Source organism: Camellia sinensis, chromosome 5 (genome assembly GCF_055761805.1).
Source record: "Camellia sinensis isolate YWXY chromosome 5, ASM5576180v1, whole genome shotgun sequence".
Taxonomy (NCBI): Eukaryota; Viridiplantae; Streptophyta; class Magnoliopsida; order Ericales; family Theaceae; genus Camellia; species Camellia sinensis.
The window spans coordinates 197,527,466-197,548,556 of record NC_138965.1 but is presented as its reverse complement, the minus strand read 5'-3'; the positions used below and the strand labels follow the sequence as shown (position 1 = coordinate 197,548,556).

Sequence of the window (21,091 nt, the reverse complement as noted above, 5' to 3'; positions counted from 1 at the left end):
GAGGTGTAGTGGAAAGATTGTGTTGTATAAAGTTTATGGTGTAGGAGGTTGATGGTTTGAATCTCCACAAGAGCAAATGAGAAGCTAGTGAATGTAAATTTTTTTTTTCACGAATGACCTTTTGGCGACTAAAAGGTTTGGTTGCCGATTCGTTGAGTATTGTTTGGTAAATGTATAATTTAAAAAAATAAAATTGACTATTGGCGACTAATAATTTAGTAGCCAAAACATTTATTTTTGCTGACCAAATAAAATTTAGTAGGTAAAAGGTAACATTGCTGACTAAAAAAATAGTAGCCAAATGTTGCACTTTCAGCGACCAAACACGCGTTTAGTCGCTAAAATATTCGCCGACGGGGTTTAGGCGACTAACTTGGCGACAAAAAAATTTAGTCGCTAAATGGTATCAGCGACTAAAAGTTTGACCTTTGGCGACTAATATTCTGGTAGCCAAAACTGTTATTTCTTGTAGTGATTTTACAAAACCAAAAAAACAAATCCAAACAAAATATCACATCAAAGCCCATAATCATTTTACTTTTTCTCTCACAAACATCACATCCAACCACAAAAAAACCTAACTATTTTTCCAAACACAAAAGAAATTTTCTCCAATAATATCTTACAACTAAAAAAACCTAAAAAAAAACCCACTTCCCAAACACTCGCATAGTCTCATACTTTGACTTGGGTTTTGAGGTCTAAAAGGCATCCAAGTTTTGTAAATGAGTGAAGATTAACTTAAGTTTTGAACCAACTTAATCACAAAAATATGCATCGACTTAACCCCTGAATTCTAAGTTAGGTTTCAAGTTTGTTGCAGTAAGTTAGAGCTAACCCATGAATTTTAAGTTAGACTGTTGAGCACGATGATAATTTTTAGATGCATTGAAGGATACTTTCTTAGATGCATTGATTTAACCCATGATGATTACATAAAAAGATGTAGACAAAGTGTTTGTTAAAAGGTTTCTGTGGGATCTTTTTTTTTTTTTTTTTTTTGGTTGCTTTTGAAAATGAATTTGTGTGAACAATACATATAATCTTGTGGGTTTAAAATTGTGGATCTTAATTCACCTAAAATTTTAGATTCTATTGTTATAAACTAATTCGAACATGTGTTTTGTTTACACACATTCACATGCTTTGATAAAATGTGTGAATAAAATTAGACTCGTCACTTTTGATGTACTAACTATGACACGTTATGTATAGAGCTGCAAATGAACCGAAAAGTTTATGAACAAGCTCGGCTCAACTCGTTATGGATTCGGTTTTGTTCAATTAGTAAACAAGCCGTGCTCGAGCTCGAGCTCGAATATTAGACTTGTTTAGTAAACAAGCCGAGTTCAAGCTTGCATAAGCTCAGGTCGTCAAGTTCAGCTCGTTTATCTTTATTTAAATTATATAATAAATACATTATTTATATATTAAATAATATAAATAATATTAAAAAAAATTATCGAGCCGAGCCAAGCTTGAGTTTCATTAATATTAACGAGCCGAGCAGAGCTCGAGCCCAGTTTCTTATTGAGCCAAGCTCGAACTCGACAAGTAAACGAGCCGAGCTTGAACTCAGCAAAGTTCGGTTCGGCTCGGTTCGTTTGTAGCCCTAGTTATGTCTTCTCTGTATTTCTTTGATTACTAATAAGAGCAATGTTTGTAAAGAGGAAATAATATTTTGCCTTCCATGTAACGCCCTCAAAATAATATCATTAAACCCATCAAATAAGACATGCATTGATGTGTAAAGGTTCCACATTCTTCCATTTATCAGAATTCCATTACATAAGCATTACATGTTATCAACAAGAGCAAATGCCCTATGAGCTTACAGCTTTCCAAGTTAACACTTGGTTACAACAAAAGAGTACTAACTCATTACACATTAAGCCCTTGGCTTGAATTTACATGTAATACATCAAAAAGTAAAACGACAAAAGTATATCCGCCTCTAGCCTCTCAAGCTATGTCCTTGGAGGTGGCATGCTACCTGTACCTGAAAATGATATTCCCATATAGGGTGAGCCACAGCCCAGTAGAAATACACTAAACCAACCATGAACAATGACTAAAAGATTAGCAATTGATAGATGGCCAACATTGATACATTCACATAAATCTCATATTTATGTCATTCGACTTATGAGTCCAAGTTACTTTTCATTTTCCCTTTTTTCAACAGATAAGCATATTAGCTCTATCATTATTTCAATAGATAAGTATAAAAACTATATCCTACATTCACAGATAAGCATATAAGCTCTATCCACATTCTCAACAGATATGTATAACAAAAATATCCCACATTCACAGATAAGCATATAAGCTGTATCCACACTTCACAAAGATAAGCATATGAGCTCTATCTTCACTTCTCTAGACAAGCATATGAGCTGTATCTACGGAGTTCATCCCCTATCTTCTCCCAACACTATCCGGTTTAGAGGTACATCTCCCATCTTCCCCTAAACCGCGGAGTACATCCCCCATCTCCTCCTCTACACATAACGTATACAAACACATTGGTTCTATATACAATCTCAATACATATAATTAATGTATTCTATCAACCGTCAAATTCCATGACACATTCCATTGATTAGTTTCGTTTGCCTAATCATCATGCATTGTCTACAACAATCACGACTATCCTCCAACGATAGCCCAAGCAGTTATTTCTAAACAGGAAATAAATGCACAAATGAATATTCAATCAACATTTCATTTCGGTGAGTGATAAATAATTTAACTACACCCTTTAACCCCATACATTCCCAATCTCAACAATTCCATTTCATTTCCTCATTTCTCACAATTAATTATCCCAATTAATCAAACAATGTAATTAGGTCAATTTCCATAATTAACATTTACAACCCTCAGGTCCCATTCTCATCAATGATTCAATCATTAATTCCATTTCTCTATGCCAAACATGTATCTAGGTTTATTATGAATAAAACCCCAACTTTTGTAAAATTGCACAAAAGCCCCAAACTTTCACAAAATTACCAAACCAACCCCAACATCTCAAAATACTAAAATTTAAAGACAAAATCCATAGAGAGGAGTAGGATATCCCCACCTCAAATTCGGAGCCTCAAAGGAGAAGATGACAAAACCCAACGTGCTCCAAAGTTCGAAATTTTCAGATTAAAAAGAAGCCCTCGACGATCAACAACTCTTTTGTAAAGGCTAAAGATGAGCAAATCACTCCTACTAGATCAAAACCTAGAGAGAAGGTAGTATCTAGAGTGAGAGGCTCAACAATGGTGTTTTTGGAGAAGTAGGAGAGAGAAGAGAAGGTGAAAAAGTGATTTGAAAAGTCAAAACACGGAGCTTTAACCCAGTCTTTCCGCTCGAGCGTAAAACACTCCGCTCGAGCGTAACTCACAGACTTCCGCTCGAGCGGCCAAACTCCCGCTCGAGCGCCGGATGCACTCTCCCAGCACTTTTACAGAACTAGGCCTCCGCTCGAGCTCCCAACTCTATGCTCGAGCGGCACTCACACAACCCCGCTCGAGCGGCCAAACCCACGCTCGAGCGTACAACACTGCACAAGAAATACTGGATGGGTGTATTCCCCACTCGAGCGCCAACACCCCCGCTCGAGCGGACAGGCCAAAATCTGGGCAACTAGTTTTGGTTTCTAAACTCAACCAACCTGAAACAAATCCGCCCAACACATCTTATAACCCAAATACGAAGTAAAAAGGATGTAAAGAAGATAATAAACAACTACTAACATCCACGGACACATGTCCGGATCTCTGTACAACAAGGGTAAACCCAGGATCGCTATAACCTCCCCCCCTTAAAGAATTTCGCCCCCGAAATTAAGCACAAGTTTTCGAAAACAGGTTTTCCTCCATTTTAAACAATGTTACATTTTAACATTCAACAATTCGACCCATTACCGGTCATCCCATCCCTTAAACAAGAGGCATTTCACAATATGTAAACAACATATGTAGTTTCAACATGCATCAACCTTACGCATTTCATTTCCAATTTCAACATTATATTCAACATTTACAATGTTACATTCAACTTCCATATGAGGCAAGTTCCAAAACATACTTCCAATAAACCAAAACATTTTCAATGTTTTACAATTTAAGACATATACAAAAGCTCTTAAGTTCAACAATTGATCAAAATATAAATACAAGATTACATATCAACAAACAAGTCCGGATATTTTTCGCGGACTTCCAACTCACGTTCCCAAGTGGCTTCCTCCACGCCGTGATGTTTCCACAAGACTTTCACCAAAGGAATGGTCTTGCCACGCAGGACCTGATCCCGCCTATCCAAGACCTGAACCGGTCTCTCCTCATACGAGGCATCCTCATCTACCTCTAAGTCGGTCCAATCCAACACATGTGATGGATCTGGCTCATACTTCCGAAGCATACTCACATGAAACACGTCATGAACTCCAGACAACTGCGGCGGTAAAGCTAACCGATAAGCAACCTCGCCAATCCTCTCAAGGATCTCAAAAGGACCAATAAACCGAGGGGATAACTTCCCACTCTTCCCAAACCTCATCAAGCCTCGCCTAGGTGATATCTTCAGAAAGCCATGATCACCTACCTCAAAAGTCAAAGGTCTCCTCCTACGGTCGGCATAACTCTTTTGTCGACTTTGGGCTGTAACAAGCCTCCTACGGATAAGCTCAATTTTCTCCGTCGTCTCCCTAACCAACTCCGGACCCAACAAAGGTGCATCACCCACCTCGGCCCAACAAACTGGAGACCTACACGGTCGGCCATATAAGGCCTCAAACGGTGCCATACCGATACTAGACTGAAAACTGTTGTTGTAGGCAAACTCTACCAATGGCAAGTGCCTCTCCCACGTCCCACTGAAGTCAAGGACACAACCCCGAAGCATATCCTCGAGGATCTGAATAGTACGCTCGGACTGCCCATCAGTCTGAGGATGGTAAGCCGTACTAAAAGTCAACTTGGTGCCCAAGGCACTCTGCAAACTCTGCCACAACCTAGCAGTAAAACGAGGATCTCTATCTGTGACGATCGTCACTGGGACCCCGTGCAATCTCACTATGTCCCGAATATACAAGTCGGCAAGATGATCCACCGAATCTCTCACGCGCATAGGAATAAAGTGCGCCGACTTAGTCAACCAGTCTACAACCACCCAAATAGCATCACTACCCCGCTGAGTCCTCGGAAGGCCTACAACGAAGTCCATAGTGACATGCTCCCACTTCCATTCGGCAATAGGCAAGGGTTGCAACAAACCCGCTGGCCTCTGATGCTCGGCCTTCACTTGCTGACAAGTAAGGCACTTAGACACGAAGATTGCCACATCTCTCTTCATGCCCCGCCGCCAAAACTGGCGACCTAAATCCTAATACATTTTAGTACCTCCCGGATGCACCGCAAGGCACGAATGATGAAACTCTCGGAGTACCTCCTCTCGGCAAGGCTCCGGTACAAACAAACGGTCTCGGTATCTCATACTCAGGTCGGGATACACCGTCAAACCCTTCTCAACTTTCCCACTGGAGATCTTCTCTCGAAGGGATTCTACCTCAAAGTCACCTCCCTGAGCCTCTAACACTCTAGTCACAAGTGTAGGCTGCGCAACAACAGAAAACAAGGCCGCAGCCTCAACAGATTCGCCCAGTAGCAAATCAAACTCGCCAAGTGCTCCCAACATCTCCCATTCCCGGATGGCTATACAAGCTACATCACTAATGGATTTCCTACTAAGGGCATCAGCCACAACATTGGCCTTTCCCGGATGATAATGCAACTCAAAATCATAATCCTCGATGAACTCCATCCATCTCCTCTGCCTCAAATTGAAGTCTCTCTGTGTAAACAGATACTTCAAACTCTTGTGGTCCGAGAATACCTCGAACCTCTCACCGTAAAGGTAATGCCTCCAGATTTTCAAGGCAAAGATCACAGCCGCTAACTCTAGGTCGTGCGTAGGGTAATTCTTCTCGTGTATTTTCAACTGACGTGAGCCATAAGCTACCACGCTCCCCTCTTGCATCAACACACAACCCAAACCCTCTCGTGAGGCATCACAATAAACCGCATAACCCAACCCTCTCTCCGGAACAATCAGCACCAGAGCGGTGGTCAATCTAACCTTCAGCTCTTGGAACGACTTTTTACAAGTCTCATTCCACACAAATTTGACTCCCTTCCGAGTCAGTCTAGTCAACGGTGACGCTAACCTGGAGAAATCTTTCACAAACCGGCGGTAATACCCAGCTAATCCCAGAAAACTGCGGATCTCAAATACACTCTTAGGCTGTGCCCAATCTAGCACTGCCTCAATCTTGGATGTATCTACAGACACCCGTTCCCCGGAAACCACATGGACTAAGAATTTGACTTCCCTTAGCCAGAACTCACACTTCCCAAACATGGCATACAGCCTATGGGCTCTAAGCAACTCAAGCACCACTCTCAAGTGTGCCTCGTGCTCCTCCTCTGAAGGCGAATAGATAAGGATGTCGTCCACAAAAACGACTACAAATCGGTCTAAGAACTCCCGAAAAATCCGGTTCATCAAGTCCATAAAGACTACCGGTGCATTGGTAAGCCCAAATGGCATTACCAGAAACTCATAATGGCCATACCGCGTACGGAATGCCGTCTTAGGAGTATCCTCTTCCCTGACCCTCAACTGGTGGTAACCCGATCTCAAGTCTATCTTAGAGAAACAATGGGAACCCTTCAACTGGTCAAACAAATCATCTATACGGGGCATAGGGTACTTATTCTTAACCGTAGCCCGATTCAACTTCCGGTAGTCAATACACAGTCCCAAGGCACCATCTTTCTTTTTAACAAAGAGGGTCGGTGCTCCCCACGGTGAAACACTAGGGCGAACAAAACCCTTATCTAACAATTCCTGGAGCTAAACTTTCAACTTAACCAACTCTGCTGGAGCAAAACGGTAAGGTGCCATAGAAATTGACGCCGTACCAGGCACTAAATCAATGGAGAACTCTATCTCTCGGTAAGGTGACAAACTAACGAGATCTTCGGGAAAGACATCCGAATACTCACGAACCACCCTCGGCAACACAAGCTGGATCTCACCACTCTCAAAGCTGGCAAGTAGACTACTAAGCTCACTTCACCCTCGCGAATCATACCCCGGTGGCAACACACAACCAACCCGGTCTCCCAAGAAATGGAACCACTCCCCGCTCAAGGTACATAACGTGACCCTCTGGCGGTAGCAATCGATAACAGCCCGGTATGACGATAGCCAGTCCATACCCAAAATAACATCAAAACCCTTCATGGGCATGACAACAAACGGAAAAGGAAGCCTATAGTCGGCGACCTCTATATCACATCCTCTAACACCCTGTTTCAGGATCAACTCACCACCCAAAGGCGATACCACACAAATAGGAGATGCTAACTGTGCTAACTCCAATTCCAAAACAGATGCAAATGCAGCAGATACAAAAGAATGAGATGCACCCGTGTCTACCAACACATTAGTAACTGAGTTGCAAAACAGAAAAGTACCTCTCACTACCGATGGAGCCGGTACCAAATCCTGCGCGGTAACAGCATACACGCGCCCTGTAGGCCCCTGGTCTACCTGCTCACCTATCGGAGCAAAAGACTGTTGCACAGACTGGGATGACGAAGCTCCCGGATTGGCCCTCGAGGCCTGCACAGACTGAGCTGGCTGAAAACCCTACGTCTGCCTAGAACCAGACGCTCCCGAAGTGGCACTCAACTGTGGGCAAAACCTCTTCAGGTGCCCAGGCTGTCCACACTGATAACACGACAAGGGATGCCCCCTGCCCAAACTCTGACTCTGCGGTCTAGCTGAAGAAGAAGCAGCTCTCTGACCCCCACCCTTCTGCGGGCAAACAGAAACCTTGTGACCCAGCTGGCCACACTTGAAACAGGAGAAATCCCCCTGACCACCTCTCCCGGAGCCTGCACTCGGCACTGGGAAGGTCGATCTAGCAACACCACCCTGTAACTACTGAGGGTTAGAACCCTTCTGTCTCCTGCCATCACCCTGACCATCCTGGCTCCGCTTGGAGCCCCTCTGTTTTTCCTCCTCTTCCTGCATCATAGTTTCCATATGAGCTGCAGCAGCTACCAGGTGTCTATACTCTCGGATGTAAGACCCACCAACTCTCAGCTTGAGGCCCCGCCTCAACTTCCGCTCAAACTCATAGCAACGGCGTTCCTCAGACGCCACCAGTTCAGGTGCAAACCTGGACAGACTGGTAAAAGTAGCCTCAAACTCGGCCACTGACAAGCCCTGCTGTTTAAGCCGGCTAAACTGATCCCTCAGCTTCTCCCTAGCTGCAGCAGACAAAAACCTCTCCTGAAAAGCATTCACAAACACCTCCCAAGTACCCCCAACACGAGCCTTCTCGTACTTCCACCATTGACCCGCATCTCCCTTCAGTTGGAAGGATGCCAAGGTCACTTTCAGTGCTCCGTCCTCGATGCCTAGCATCTCGAACGTCTTACTCATCTGTTCTAACCACTCGTCAGCCTTCAGTGGCTCCTTTGGTTCCCCAACAAACTCGTCCGGGTTAGACCGGAAAAACTCCCTCTTCAAGAAAGAAGGCCCTGCCTCAGCTACCTGATTCCCAGCTCTGAGAATACCCAAAGCTCCTGCTATCTCTCTGGCCAAGGCACCCATGGCCTGCTGACCCACTGGCTCGGCCGCGTTGGCCTGGCCAACTCCCTCCTGTACTGTCGGAACCTCCTCCGGTAAAGGTACTTCCTGCCTCGCAGGTCTACCACGCCTAACACCTCTTCCTCGTCCTGACATCCTAATAAAGGTAACACAGAACGTTAGCACATTCATAAATGTGCCGAAACGAAACACTCACGTCCTAATGCATGGACAATTGTAATTCACTCCACGTAAGCACATAAACACATAATCACTTACGAATTTCATTTCCGGATAATGATAGTCCCGAGGCGTTACTAGAGTTCCGGTTAGAAACAGCATTGATCAAGTGCCTTTCCAACAAGACTCCCAGAAATCCAATGATCCAATCAACATCCTAGAAAGTAAATCCCATACCCACATAGTCACATAAGCATGTTATCAATTAAGCACATAGCATATGATACTACATCTAAGTCTCTACCAAGCGAGACAAACCCATTGTGATCCTAATCACTTCCCACGTACCCAAAGTATTCGAACCCGGTACGCTCTGATACCAAGTTGTAACGCCCTCAAAATAATAGCATTAAACCCATCAAATAAGACATGCATTGATGTGTAAAGGTTCCACATTCTTCCATTTATCAGAATTCCGTTACATAAGCATTACATGTTATCAACAAGAGCAAATGCCCTATGGGCTTACAGCTTTCCAAGTTAACACTTAGTTACAACAAAAGAGTACTAACTCATTACACATTAAGCCCTTGGCTTGAATTTACATGTAATACATCAAAAAGTAAAACGACAAAAGTATGTCCGCCTCTAGCCTCTCAAGCTATGTCCTTGGAGGTGGCATGCTACCTGTACCTGAAAATGATATTCCCATATAGGGTGAGCCACAGCCCAGTAGAAATACACTAAACCAACCATGAACAATGAATAAAAGATTAGCAATTGATAGATGGCCAACACTGATACATTCACATAAATCTCATATTTATGTCATTCGACTTATGAGTCCAAGTTACTTTTCATTTTCCCTTTTTTCAACAGATAAGCATATTAGCTCTATCATTATTTCAATAGATAAGTATAAAAACTATATCCTACATTCACAGATAAGCATATAAGCTATATCCACATTCTCAACAGATATGTATAACAACAATATCCCACATTCACAGATAAGCATATAAGCTGTATCCACACTTCACAAAGATAAGCATATGAGCTCTATCTTCACTTCTCTAGACAAGCATATGAGTTGTATCTACGAAGTTCATCCCCTATCTTCTCCCAACACTATCCGGTTTAGAGGTACATCCCCCATCTTCCCCTAAACCGCGGAGTACATCCCCCATCTCCTCCTCTACACATAACGTATACAAACACATTGGTTCTATATACAATCTCAATACATATAATTAATGTTTTCTATCAACCGTCAAATTCCATGACACATTCCATTGATTAGTTTCGTTTGCCTAATCATCATGCATTGTCTACAACAATCACGACTATCCTCCAACAATAGCCCAAGCAATTATTTCTAAACAGGAAATAAAAGCACAAATGGATATTCAATCAACATTTTATTTCGGTGAGTGATAAATAATTCAACTACACCCTTTAACCCCATACATTGCCAATCTCAACAATTCCATTTCATTTCCTCATTTCTCACAATTAATTATCCCAATTAATCAAACAATGTAATTAGGTCAATTTCCATAATTAACATTTACAACCCTTGGGTCCCATTCTCATCAATGATTCAATCATTAATTCCATTTCTCTATGCCAAACATGTATCTAGGTTTATTACGAATAAAACCCCAACTTTTGTAAAATTGCACAAAAGCCCCAAACTTTCACAAAATTACCAAACCAACCCCAACATCTCAAAATACTAAAATTTAAAGACAAAATCCATAGAGAGGAGTAGGATATCCCCACCTCAAATTCGGAGCCTCAAAGGAGAAGATGACAAAACCCAACGTGCTCCAAAGTTCGAAATTTTCTGATTAAAAAGAAGCCCTCGACGATCAACAACTCTTTTGTAAAGGCCAAAGATGAGCAAATCACTCCTACTAGATCAAAACCTAGAGAGAAGGTAGTATCTAGAGTGAGAGGCTCAACAATGGTGTTTTTGGAGAAGTAGGAGAGAGAAGAGAAGGTGAAAAAGTGATTTGAAAAGTCAAAACACGGAGCTTTAACCCAGTCTCTCCGCTCGAGCGTAAAACACTCCGCTCGAGCGTAACTCACAGACTTCCGCTCGAGCGGCCAAACTCCCGCTCAAGCGCCGGATGCACTCTCCCAGCACTTTTACAGAACCAGGCCTCCGCTCGAGCTCCCAACTCTACTCTCGAGCGGCACTCACACAACCCCGCTCGAGCGGCCAAACCCACGCTCGAGCGTACAACACTGCATAAGGAATACTGGATGGGTGTATTCCCCACTCGAGCGCCAACACCCCCGCTCGAGCGGACAGGCCAAAATCTGGGCAACTAGTTTTGGTTTCTAAACTCAACCAACCTGAAACAAATCCGCCCAACACATCTTATAACCCAAATACGAAGTAAAAAGGATGTAAAGAATATAATAAACAACTACTAACATCCACGGACACATGTCCGGATCTCTGTACAACAAGGGTAAACCCGGGATCGCTATATTCCAAACTATTATGTGAAAATCATTTTGGCACCAGACTTTGGCTTATTTTAATTTGATACCTAAACTTTTTGAAATTTTTTCAATTTACCCTTTGCTATCTGATTTCGTCTACGATCAAGCAGAATGTGCTGATATGCCACCAAACTTCATTTAGAATTCTAAATGTGATAATTTGAGACATGACAATTCTAAATGAGAATTTTAATTATTTTTTTAAAAAGTATATTGTTCAAATTAAAAAAAAATTCATTATTGAGGTAAAAAAAATTATTTATTAAATATTTAAATTTAATTTTTTAAAAATATTTGGGGGGCTAATTGATTTTTAAGGTATAATTTGGAGGTCAAATGAAGTTCTAATGAAATTTGGTACCACGTTAGCACATTCCATTTGATTGTAGATGGAATGAGATGGTGGGAATAAATTGATCAAATTTTAAAAATCTTAGTGTCAAATTAAAATAAGATGAAGTCTGAATGCTAAATTAATTTTCAAGTAATAATTTAAAGGGGAAAATGATATTTTCTCATACATCTAAAGTAAAAATAATAATAATAATAATAATAATAATAATAATAATAATAATAATAATAATAATAATAATAATAATAATAATGTGTAAGCCTGTGATGAGGTAGATGGACTTTTCTTTGCGGTAGCAAATAATCAGCCAGATAGAGTAATGCTACTGTGAAACAAAATAGTGCGCAAATTACATTGACCTCTTTTGAGGCTCGAGTAAAATATAATAAGTCCCATATATTTGGTATAATTATATATTGACTTTTTTTAAGATTTTAATTCATATAACAAGTGACACCTTTTTTTATAAAAAATTCGTTAGTTGTATAAATGAAAAAATAGTATTGTCATCTCTTTTACATTTAAATGTATATTTTACTTTGTATATCTTTGTATATTTATACCATCTGAATTAGTTTTGTTCTCTTTAATCTTACAAAAAAAGTAAGTTAATGTTATTATGTTACAATTATGGAGTTGGTTGTTTTTTGGTCCCTCAAGTGACTGTGTTATCTCTTCTCGACTGCTTTGTGCCATTTTGGGAACATAGTAAAAAGTCACGTTTTTTGACAAAATGTCCAAAAATGTGGCTGCCAAAAACGCAACAAAATCCCTTTGGGAAGTGCCAAAAACGCAGCCCTAAAATTACAAATTAGGGCCTATAAAAAAAAATAAAAAAAATAAATCTCTTATGTTGGGTAAGAGTATTTTGGTCATTTTAATTTGATTTGACACTATAAATAAATATTAAACTAAAAAATAAAAAGTCAGCTTTTTACTAACTTTTTAAATCACTTCCAAAAAAGCTAAAAAACTTAGTAAAAAGCCAAAAGCTAAATTTTTACCAACTTTCCAAAACAATCCTTTGTCTATCAAGGACTAGTTGGAACAGGATGACCAACGTTAATATAGCGATCCCGGGTTTACCTTTGTTATACCGTGATCCGGACATGTGTCCGTGGATGTTGGTAGTTGTTTATTATCTTGTTTACATCCTTTCTTACTTTGTATTTGAGTTATAGGATGTGTTGAGCGGGTTTGTTACAGGTTGGTTGAGTTTAGAAACCAAAACTAGTTGCCCAGATTTTTGGCCTGTACGCTCGAGCTGAGGTGTTGGCGCTCGAGCGTAGATTACATCCATCCAGTATCTTGTTGTGCAGTGTTGTGAGCTCGAGCGTAGGGTTGGGAGCTCGAGCGGAGGCCTGGTTCTGCAAAAGTGCTGGGCGAGTGCATTCTGCGCTCGAGCGGGAGGTTGGCCGCTCGAGCGGAAGTCTGTGAATGGCCGCTCGAGCGGGGTGTTTTACGCTCGAGCGGAAGACTGGGTTAAAGTCCCGAAATTGTGACTTTTCAAATCACTTTTTCACCTTCTCTTCTCTCTCTTACTTTTCCAAAATCACCATTGTTGAGCCTCTCACTCTAGACTCTACCTTCTCTCTAGGTTTTGATCTAGTAGGAGTGATTTACTCACCTTTGGCCTTTACAAAAAAGTTGTTGATCGTCGAGGGCTTCATTTTAATCTGAAAATCTCGAGTTTTGGAGCACGTTGGGTTTTGTCGTCTTCTCCTTTGGGACTCCGAATTTGAGGTAGGGATAACCTACTCCTCTCTATGGGTTTTGTCTTTAAATTTTGGTATTTTGAGATGTTGGGCTTGGTTTGGTAATTTTGTGAAAGTTTGGGGCTTTTGTGCAATTATACAAAAGTTGGGGTTTTATTCATAATAAACCTAGATGCATGTTTAGCATGAAAAAAAAAAATGGAATGATTGCTGAATCATTGAAGAAAATGGGACCTAAGGGTTGAAATGGTAATTATGGAAAATGACCTAATTACATTGATTAATTAATTGGGATAATTAATTGGTGAGAAATGAGGAAATGAAATGTTGATTGAATATCCATTTGCGCATTTATTTTCTGTTTTAGAAATAACTGCTTGGGGCTATCGGTGGAGGATAGTCGTGATTGTTGTAGACAATGTATGTTGATTAGGCAAACTGAAACTAATCAATGGAATGTGTTATGGAACTTGACAGTTGCTAGAATACATTAATTGTTTGTATTGTGTGATTGTATATAGAACCAAAGTGTTTATATACGTTATGTGTAGAGGAGGAGATAGGGGATGTACTCCGCGGTTTAGGGGAAGATAGGGGATGTACCTCTAAACCGGATAGGTATTTGGAGGAGATAGGGGATGTACTCCGTAGACAGAGCTCATATGCTTGTCTAGAGAAGTGAAGATAGAGCTCATATGCTTATCTTTGTGAAGTGAAGTGTGGATACAGCTTGTATGCTTATCTGTGGATATTGTTGATATACATATCTGTTGTAGAGTGTGGATACAGCTTGTATGCTTATCTGTGGATATTGTTGATATACATATCTGTTGAGAATGTGGATATAGCTTTTATGCTTATCTGAATGTGAGATATAGTTTTTATACATATCTGTGGAAATGATGATAGAGCTAGCATGCTTATCTGTTGAAAAAAGGGAAAATGAAAAGTAATTGGGACTTGTAAGTCATTGACATAAATATGTAATTTATGTGATTGTATCAGTGTTGACCAACTATCAATTGCTAATGTTTTAGTCATTGTCCATGGTTGGTTTAGTGTATTTCTACTGGGCTGTGGCTCACCCTATATGGGAATATCATTTTCAGGTACAGGAAGCATGCCACCTCCAAGGACATAGCTGGGAGGCTAGTGGCGGGCATAGTTTTGTCGTTTTACTTTTGATGTATTACATGTAATTTCAAGCCAAGGGGTGTCTGTTGATACATCCAAGGTTGAGGCAGTGCAAGATTGGGCACAGCCTAAGAGTGTATTTGAGATCCGCAGTTTTCTGGGATTAGCTGGGTATTACCGTCGGTTTGTGAAAGATTTCTCCAGGTTAGCGTCACCGTTGACTAGACTGACTCGGAAAGGAGTCAAGTTTGTGTGGAGTGAGACTTGTGAAAAGTCGTTTCAAGAACTGAAAGTTAGATTGACCACCGCTCCGGTGTTGATTATTCCGGAGAGAGGGTTGGGTTATGCTGTATATTGTGATGCCTCACGAGAGGGTTTGGGTTGTGTGTTGATGCAAGAGGGGAAAGTGGTAGCTTATGGCTCACGTCAGTTGAAAATACACGAGAAGAATTACCCCACACACGACCTAGAGTTAGCAGCTGTGATCTTTGCCTTGAAAATCTGGAGGCACTACCTTTATGGTGAGAGGTTCGAGGTATTCTCAGATCATAAGAGTTTGAAGTATCTGTTTACACAGAGAGACTTGAATTTGAGGCAGAGGAGATGGATGGAGTTCATCGAGGATTATGATTTTGAGTTACATTATCATCCGGGAAAGGCCAATGTTGTGGCCGATGCCCTTAGTAGGAAAACCATTAGTGATGTAGCTTGTATAGCCATCCGGGAATGGGTGATGATGGGAGCACTTGGCGAGTTTGACTTGCTACTGGGCGAATCTGTTGAGGCTGCGGCCTTGTTTTCTGTTGTTGCGCAGCCTACACTTGTGACTAGAGTGTTAGAGGCACAGAGAGGTGACCTTGAGGTAGAATCCCTCCGAGAGAAGATCTCCAGTGGGAAAGTTGAGAAGGGTTTGACGGTGTATCCCGACCTGAGTGTGAGATACCGAGACCGTTTGTTTGTACCGGAGGCTTGCCGAGAGGAAGTACTCCGAGAGTTTCATCATTCGTGCCTTGCGGTGCATCCGGGAGGTACTAAGATGTATCAGGATTTGGGTCGCCAGTTTTGGTGGCGGGGTATGAAAAGAGATGTGGCTGTTTTCGTATCGAAGTGCCTTACTTGCCAGCAAGTGAAGGCCGAGCATCAGAGGCCAGCGGGTTTGTTGCAACCCTTGCCTATTGCCGAGTGGAAGTGGGAGCATGTCACTATGGACTTCGTTGTAGGTCTTCCGAGGACTCAGCGGGGTAGTGATGCTATTTGGGTGGTTGTAGACCGGTTGACTAAGTCGGCGCACTTTATTCCTATGCGCGTGAGAGATTCGGTAGATCATCTTGCCGACTTGTATATTCGGGACGTAGTGAGATTGCACGGGGTCCCAGTGACGATTGTCTCAGATAGAGATCCTCGTTTTACTGCTAGGTTGTGGCAGAGTTTGCAGAGTGCCTTGGGCACTAAGTTGACCTTTAGTACGGCTTATCATCCTCAGACTGACGGGCAGTCCGAGTGTACTATTCAGATCCTCGAGGATATGCTTCGGGGTTGTGTCCTGGACTTCAGTGGGACGTGGGAGAGGCACTTGCCATTGGTAGAGTTTGCCTACAACAACAGTTTTCAGTCTAGCATCGGTATGGCACCGTTTGAGGCCTTGTATGGCCGACCGTGTAGGTCTCCAGTTTGTTGGGCCGAGGTGGGTGATGCACCTTTGTTGGGTCCGGAGTTGGTTAGGGAGACGACGGAGAAAGTTGAACTTATCCGTAGGAGGCTTGTTACAGCCCAGAGTCGACAAAAGAGTTATGCCGACCGTAGGAGGAGGCCTTTGGCGTTTGAGGTAGGTGATCATGTCTTTCTGAAGATATCACCTAGGCGAGGCCTGATGAGGTTTGGGAAGAGTGGGAAGTTATCCCCTCGGTTTATAGGTCCTTTTGAGATCCTTGAGAGGATAGGTGAGGTTGCTTATCGGTTAGCCTTACCACCGCAGTTGTCCGGAGTGCATGACGTGTTTCATGTGAGTATGCTTCGGAAGTATGAGCCAGATCCATCACATGTGTTGGATTGGACTGATTTAGAGGTAGATGAGGATGCCTCGTATGAGGAGAGACCGGTACGGGTCTTGGATAGGCGGGATCAGGTCCTGCGTGGCAAGACCATTCCTTTGGTGAAAGTCTTGTGGAAACATCACGGAGTGGAGGAAGCCACTTGGGAACGTGAGTCGGGAGTCCGTGAGAAATATCCGGACTTGTTTGTTGATATGTAATCTTGTATTTAAATTTTACTTTTTTTTTTGAACTTAAGAGCTTTTATATATGTCTTAAGTTGTGAAACATTGAAAATGTTTTGATTATTGGAAGTATGTTTGGAACTTGCCTCATATGGAAGTTGAATGTGACACTATATGTGTTGAATATATTGTTAAAATTGGAAGAGATAGTGCATAATGTTAATGCATGTTGAAAATACATATGTTGTTTACATATTGTGATATGTCTCTTGTTAAAGGGATGGGATGACCGGTAATGGGTCGAATTGTTGAATGTTAAATTGTAACATTGTCTAAAATGAAGGAAAACTTGTTTTGAAAACTTGTGCTTAATTTCGGGGGCGAAATTCTTTAAGGGGGGGAGGTTATAGCGATCCCGGGTTTACCTTTGTTATACCGTGATCCGGACATGTGTCCGTGGATGTTGGTAGTTGTTTATTATCTTGTTTACATCCTTTCTTACTTTGTATTTGAGTTATAGGATGTGTTGAGCGGGTTTGTTACAGGTTGGTTGAGTTTAGAAACCAAAACTAGTTGCCCAGATTTTTGGCCTGTACGCTCGAGCTGAGGTGTTGGCGCTCGAGCGTAGATTACATCCATCCAGTATCTTGTTGTGCAGTGTTGTGAGCTCGAGCGTAGGGTTGGGAGCTCGAGCGGAGGCCTGGTTATGCAAAAGTGCTAGGCGAGTGCATTCTGCGCTCGAGCGGGAGGTTGGCCGCTCGAGCGGAAGTCTGTGAGTGGCCGCTCGAGCGGGGTGTTTTACGCTCGAGCGGAAGACTGGGTTAAAGTCCCGAAATTGTGACTTTTCAAATCACTTTTTCACCTTCTCTTCTCTCTCTTACTTTTCCAAAATCACCATTGTTGAGCCTCTCACTCTAGACTCTACCTTCTCTCTAGGTTTTGATCTAGTAGGAGTGATTTACTCACCTTTGGCCTTTACAAAAAAGTTGTTGATCGTCGAGGGCTTCATTTTAATCTGAAAATCTCGAGTTTTGGAGCACGTTGGGTTTTGTCGTCTTCTCCTTTGGGACTCCGAATTTGAGGTAGGGATAACCTACTCCTCTCTATGGGTTTTGTCTTTAAATTTTGGTATTTTGAGATGTTGGGCTTGGTTTGGTAATTTTGTGAAAGTTTGGGGCTTTTGTGCAATTATACAAAAGTTGGGGTTTTATTCATAATAAACCTAGATGCATGTTTAGCATGAAAAAAAAAAATGGAATGATTGCTGAATCATTGAAGAAAATGGGACCTAAGGGTTGAAATGGTAATTATGGAAAATGGCCTAATTACATTGATTAATTAATTGGGATAATTAATTGGTGAGAAATGAGGAAATGAAATGTTGATTGAATATCCATTTGCGCATTTATTTTCTGTTTTAGAAATAACTGCTTGGGGCTATCGGTGGAGGATAGTCGTGATTGTTGTAGACAATGTATGTTGATTAGGCAAACTGAAACTAATCAATGGAATGTGTTATGGAACTTGACAGTTGCTAGAATACATTAATTGTTTGTATTGTGTGATTGTATATAGAACCAAAGTGTTTATATACGTTATGTGTAGAGGAGGAGATAGGGGATGTACTCCGCGGTTTAGGGGAAGATAGGGGATGTACCTCTAAACCGGATAGGTATTTGGAGGAGATAGGGGATGTACTCCGTAGACAGAGCTCATATGCTTGTCTAGAGAAGTGAAGATAGAGCTCATATGCTTATCTTTGTGAAGTGAAGTGTGGATACAGCTTGTATGCTTATCTGTGGATATTGTTGATATACATATCTGTTGTAGAGTGTGGACACAGCTTGTATGCTTATCTGTGGATATTGTTGATATACATATCTGTTGAGAATGTGGATATAGCTTTTATGCTTATCTGAATGTGAGATATAGTTTTTATACATATCTGTGGAAATGATGATAGAGCTAGCATGCTTATCTGTTGAAAAAAGGGAAAATGAAAAGTAATTGGGACTTGTAAGTCATTGACATAAATATGTAATTTATGTGATTGTATCAGTGTTGACCAACTATCAATTGCTAATGTTTTAGTCATTGTCCATGGTTGGTTTAGTGTATTTCTACTGGGCTGTGGCTCACCCTATATGGGAATATCATTTTCAGGTACAGGAAGCATGCCACCTCCAAGGACATAGCTGGGAGGCTAGTGGCGGGCATAGTTTTGTCGTTTTACTTTTGATGTATTACATGTAATTTCAAGCCAAGGGCTTAATGTGTAAACGAGTTAGAACTCTTTGTTGTAACCAAGTGTTAACTTGGAAAGCTGTAAGCCCGTAGGGCATTTTGTTATGAGGTTAACATGTAATACTTATGTCTTGGAATTCTAATGAATGAAAGGAATGCGGTTAGTTTAAATGAAAATGCATGTCTTATCTGATGGGTTTATTGTTATTATTTTGAGGGCGTTACAGTTAAGGTTAGGATTTGACTGTTTTGATAATTTAATTAAAAAAATAAAATTATATTAAAAAATTAAAAATTAAAATATCTAATGAAACTTTTAAGGTGAATTTAGACTCACCCCCAATGTGGTCCTAAACATTACAGAAAGAAAATTTAATATATTTGTTTATTGTCTGAGTCAAGGACTCATCGTATTGAGACATGACATATTTATTTTAATTAATACCTATTGTGCTTGGCTTCAGAAATAAACACCAATACACACAATCAAAGGGCAAATTATTCAATACTCTCGGAACTTTACATGGTCATATTTTAAATCAATCACTAATTAATTAACCTCATATTATTTTTTCATTCCCAACATAAATTGTCAGCCTTTACACCTCTCCACCAATCAAAATCTTATAGAATACCACGTGTTCATATTCTGGGAATACTGAATAATTACCCCAACCAAAGGCAAAGAGATTTATGTAATTCCACAATACATCTACGTTCACACGGACAAAGAATTTCACTATAATTAGAGAGAAATTACTACTCTCTTATGTTGTGTTTGGTTGGGAATTTGAAAATGGATTTAGAAATGAAAAGAGAAAAAGTATATGAAATTAGATAAAATATAAGTATATTTTATTCATATTTTATCTATTTTTTTCTTTTATTTTTCAAATTTTCTTTTTAAATCTTCCAGCCAAACGAACCTTCTTCTGCACTTTGAACCTATCCAATGTGCTTGGCTGAATTTTCTACACAAGATTTCAATTTGTTTAGTTATTCTGTTTGTATTTTCAATTGAAAAAGAATTTAGATATTCTGTTGTGTTTTCAATTTGTTTTCAATCTGGAAATCCTTTTATCAAATGGCAAGTGTTGATATTTGATATATTTGTGTGGAAAATATAAAGCTTAATTTTGTATTTAAAAAAAATTAAATTAAATAGTTTTTGAATAAAAAAACAGTAATGAAATAATTTTGATAATGCATATTTTACTTATATGTATTTATTATTGGTATTTGACAGTTTACTTGATAATCTTTTGATTATGTTGAGTTGGATTGTTATCTAAAAAAAAAATGTTAACAAGTTGTTTTATTATGTTTAAAATTTGTAAAAGTTTAAACCGCTAAACCGAATTTGCATGCATCTGTCAATCTGCCAATCCTCATCCGCCAATCCAGAGAATGGATGTAGATTGATTTTTTTCAATCCGCGCCAATCTAGCAGACAAATGGTAGATTGGAAGTTTGTCGACCATAACCAAACTGAGAACACCCCTAGTGAGAGGTGCAGTGTGGGCCCATCTCGGGGCTGTTTTAATGATACGAATTATTTATCTTGTAAAAATTGTCAGGTAGATTATTTATATTAATATATTGAAAGTTTAACTAATTAAATATTTGTAATCACTTTATCATATCACATTTATCAAGAAAGAAAGGAAAAAAAATATTTTCAAAGAGTTTCGCTTCTCTCAAATTCAAATATGTTGTTGTTCATAGAGTTATTTTGGTTAATGGGGTCTACTATGAGTCCCTTTTTAATAATTTAAACTGTTCTTTTTATAAGATTTTTTGTGTATATCATTCATTAGAAAAAATTATGTGAACCTAAAAATCATAAACTCAGTCAACAAGTGTATTTTTCAAAATAAATTATCTATTTCCTTAGAAAAAAAATGTGATAAAATAAAAAAAAAATTATAATTATCAGATCCACTTAATTTTTTCTAATACAAACTAAAAATCTTACAAATTAAAATATTTAAATTATTGAAACGAGACCCTACTAGATCTCACAAGCTTAAATGGCTTTCTCAAGTCTGAACCCGAGAAAGGCTTGAGATAAGCCAA

General features: G+C 40.2%; 1 protein-coding gene across 1 annotated transcript in view; it reads left to right on the top strand.

Moving 5' to 3' along the window:
* Positions 1-21,091, top strand: part of LOC114269955 (uncharacterized) — a 278,957-nt gene that overhangs the window by 165,936 nt on the left and 91,930 nt on the right. The window lies entirely within an intron of this gene.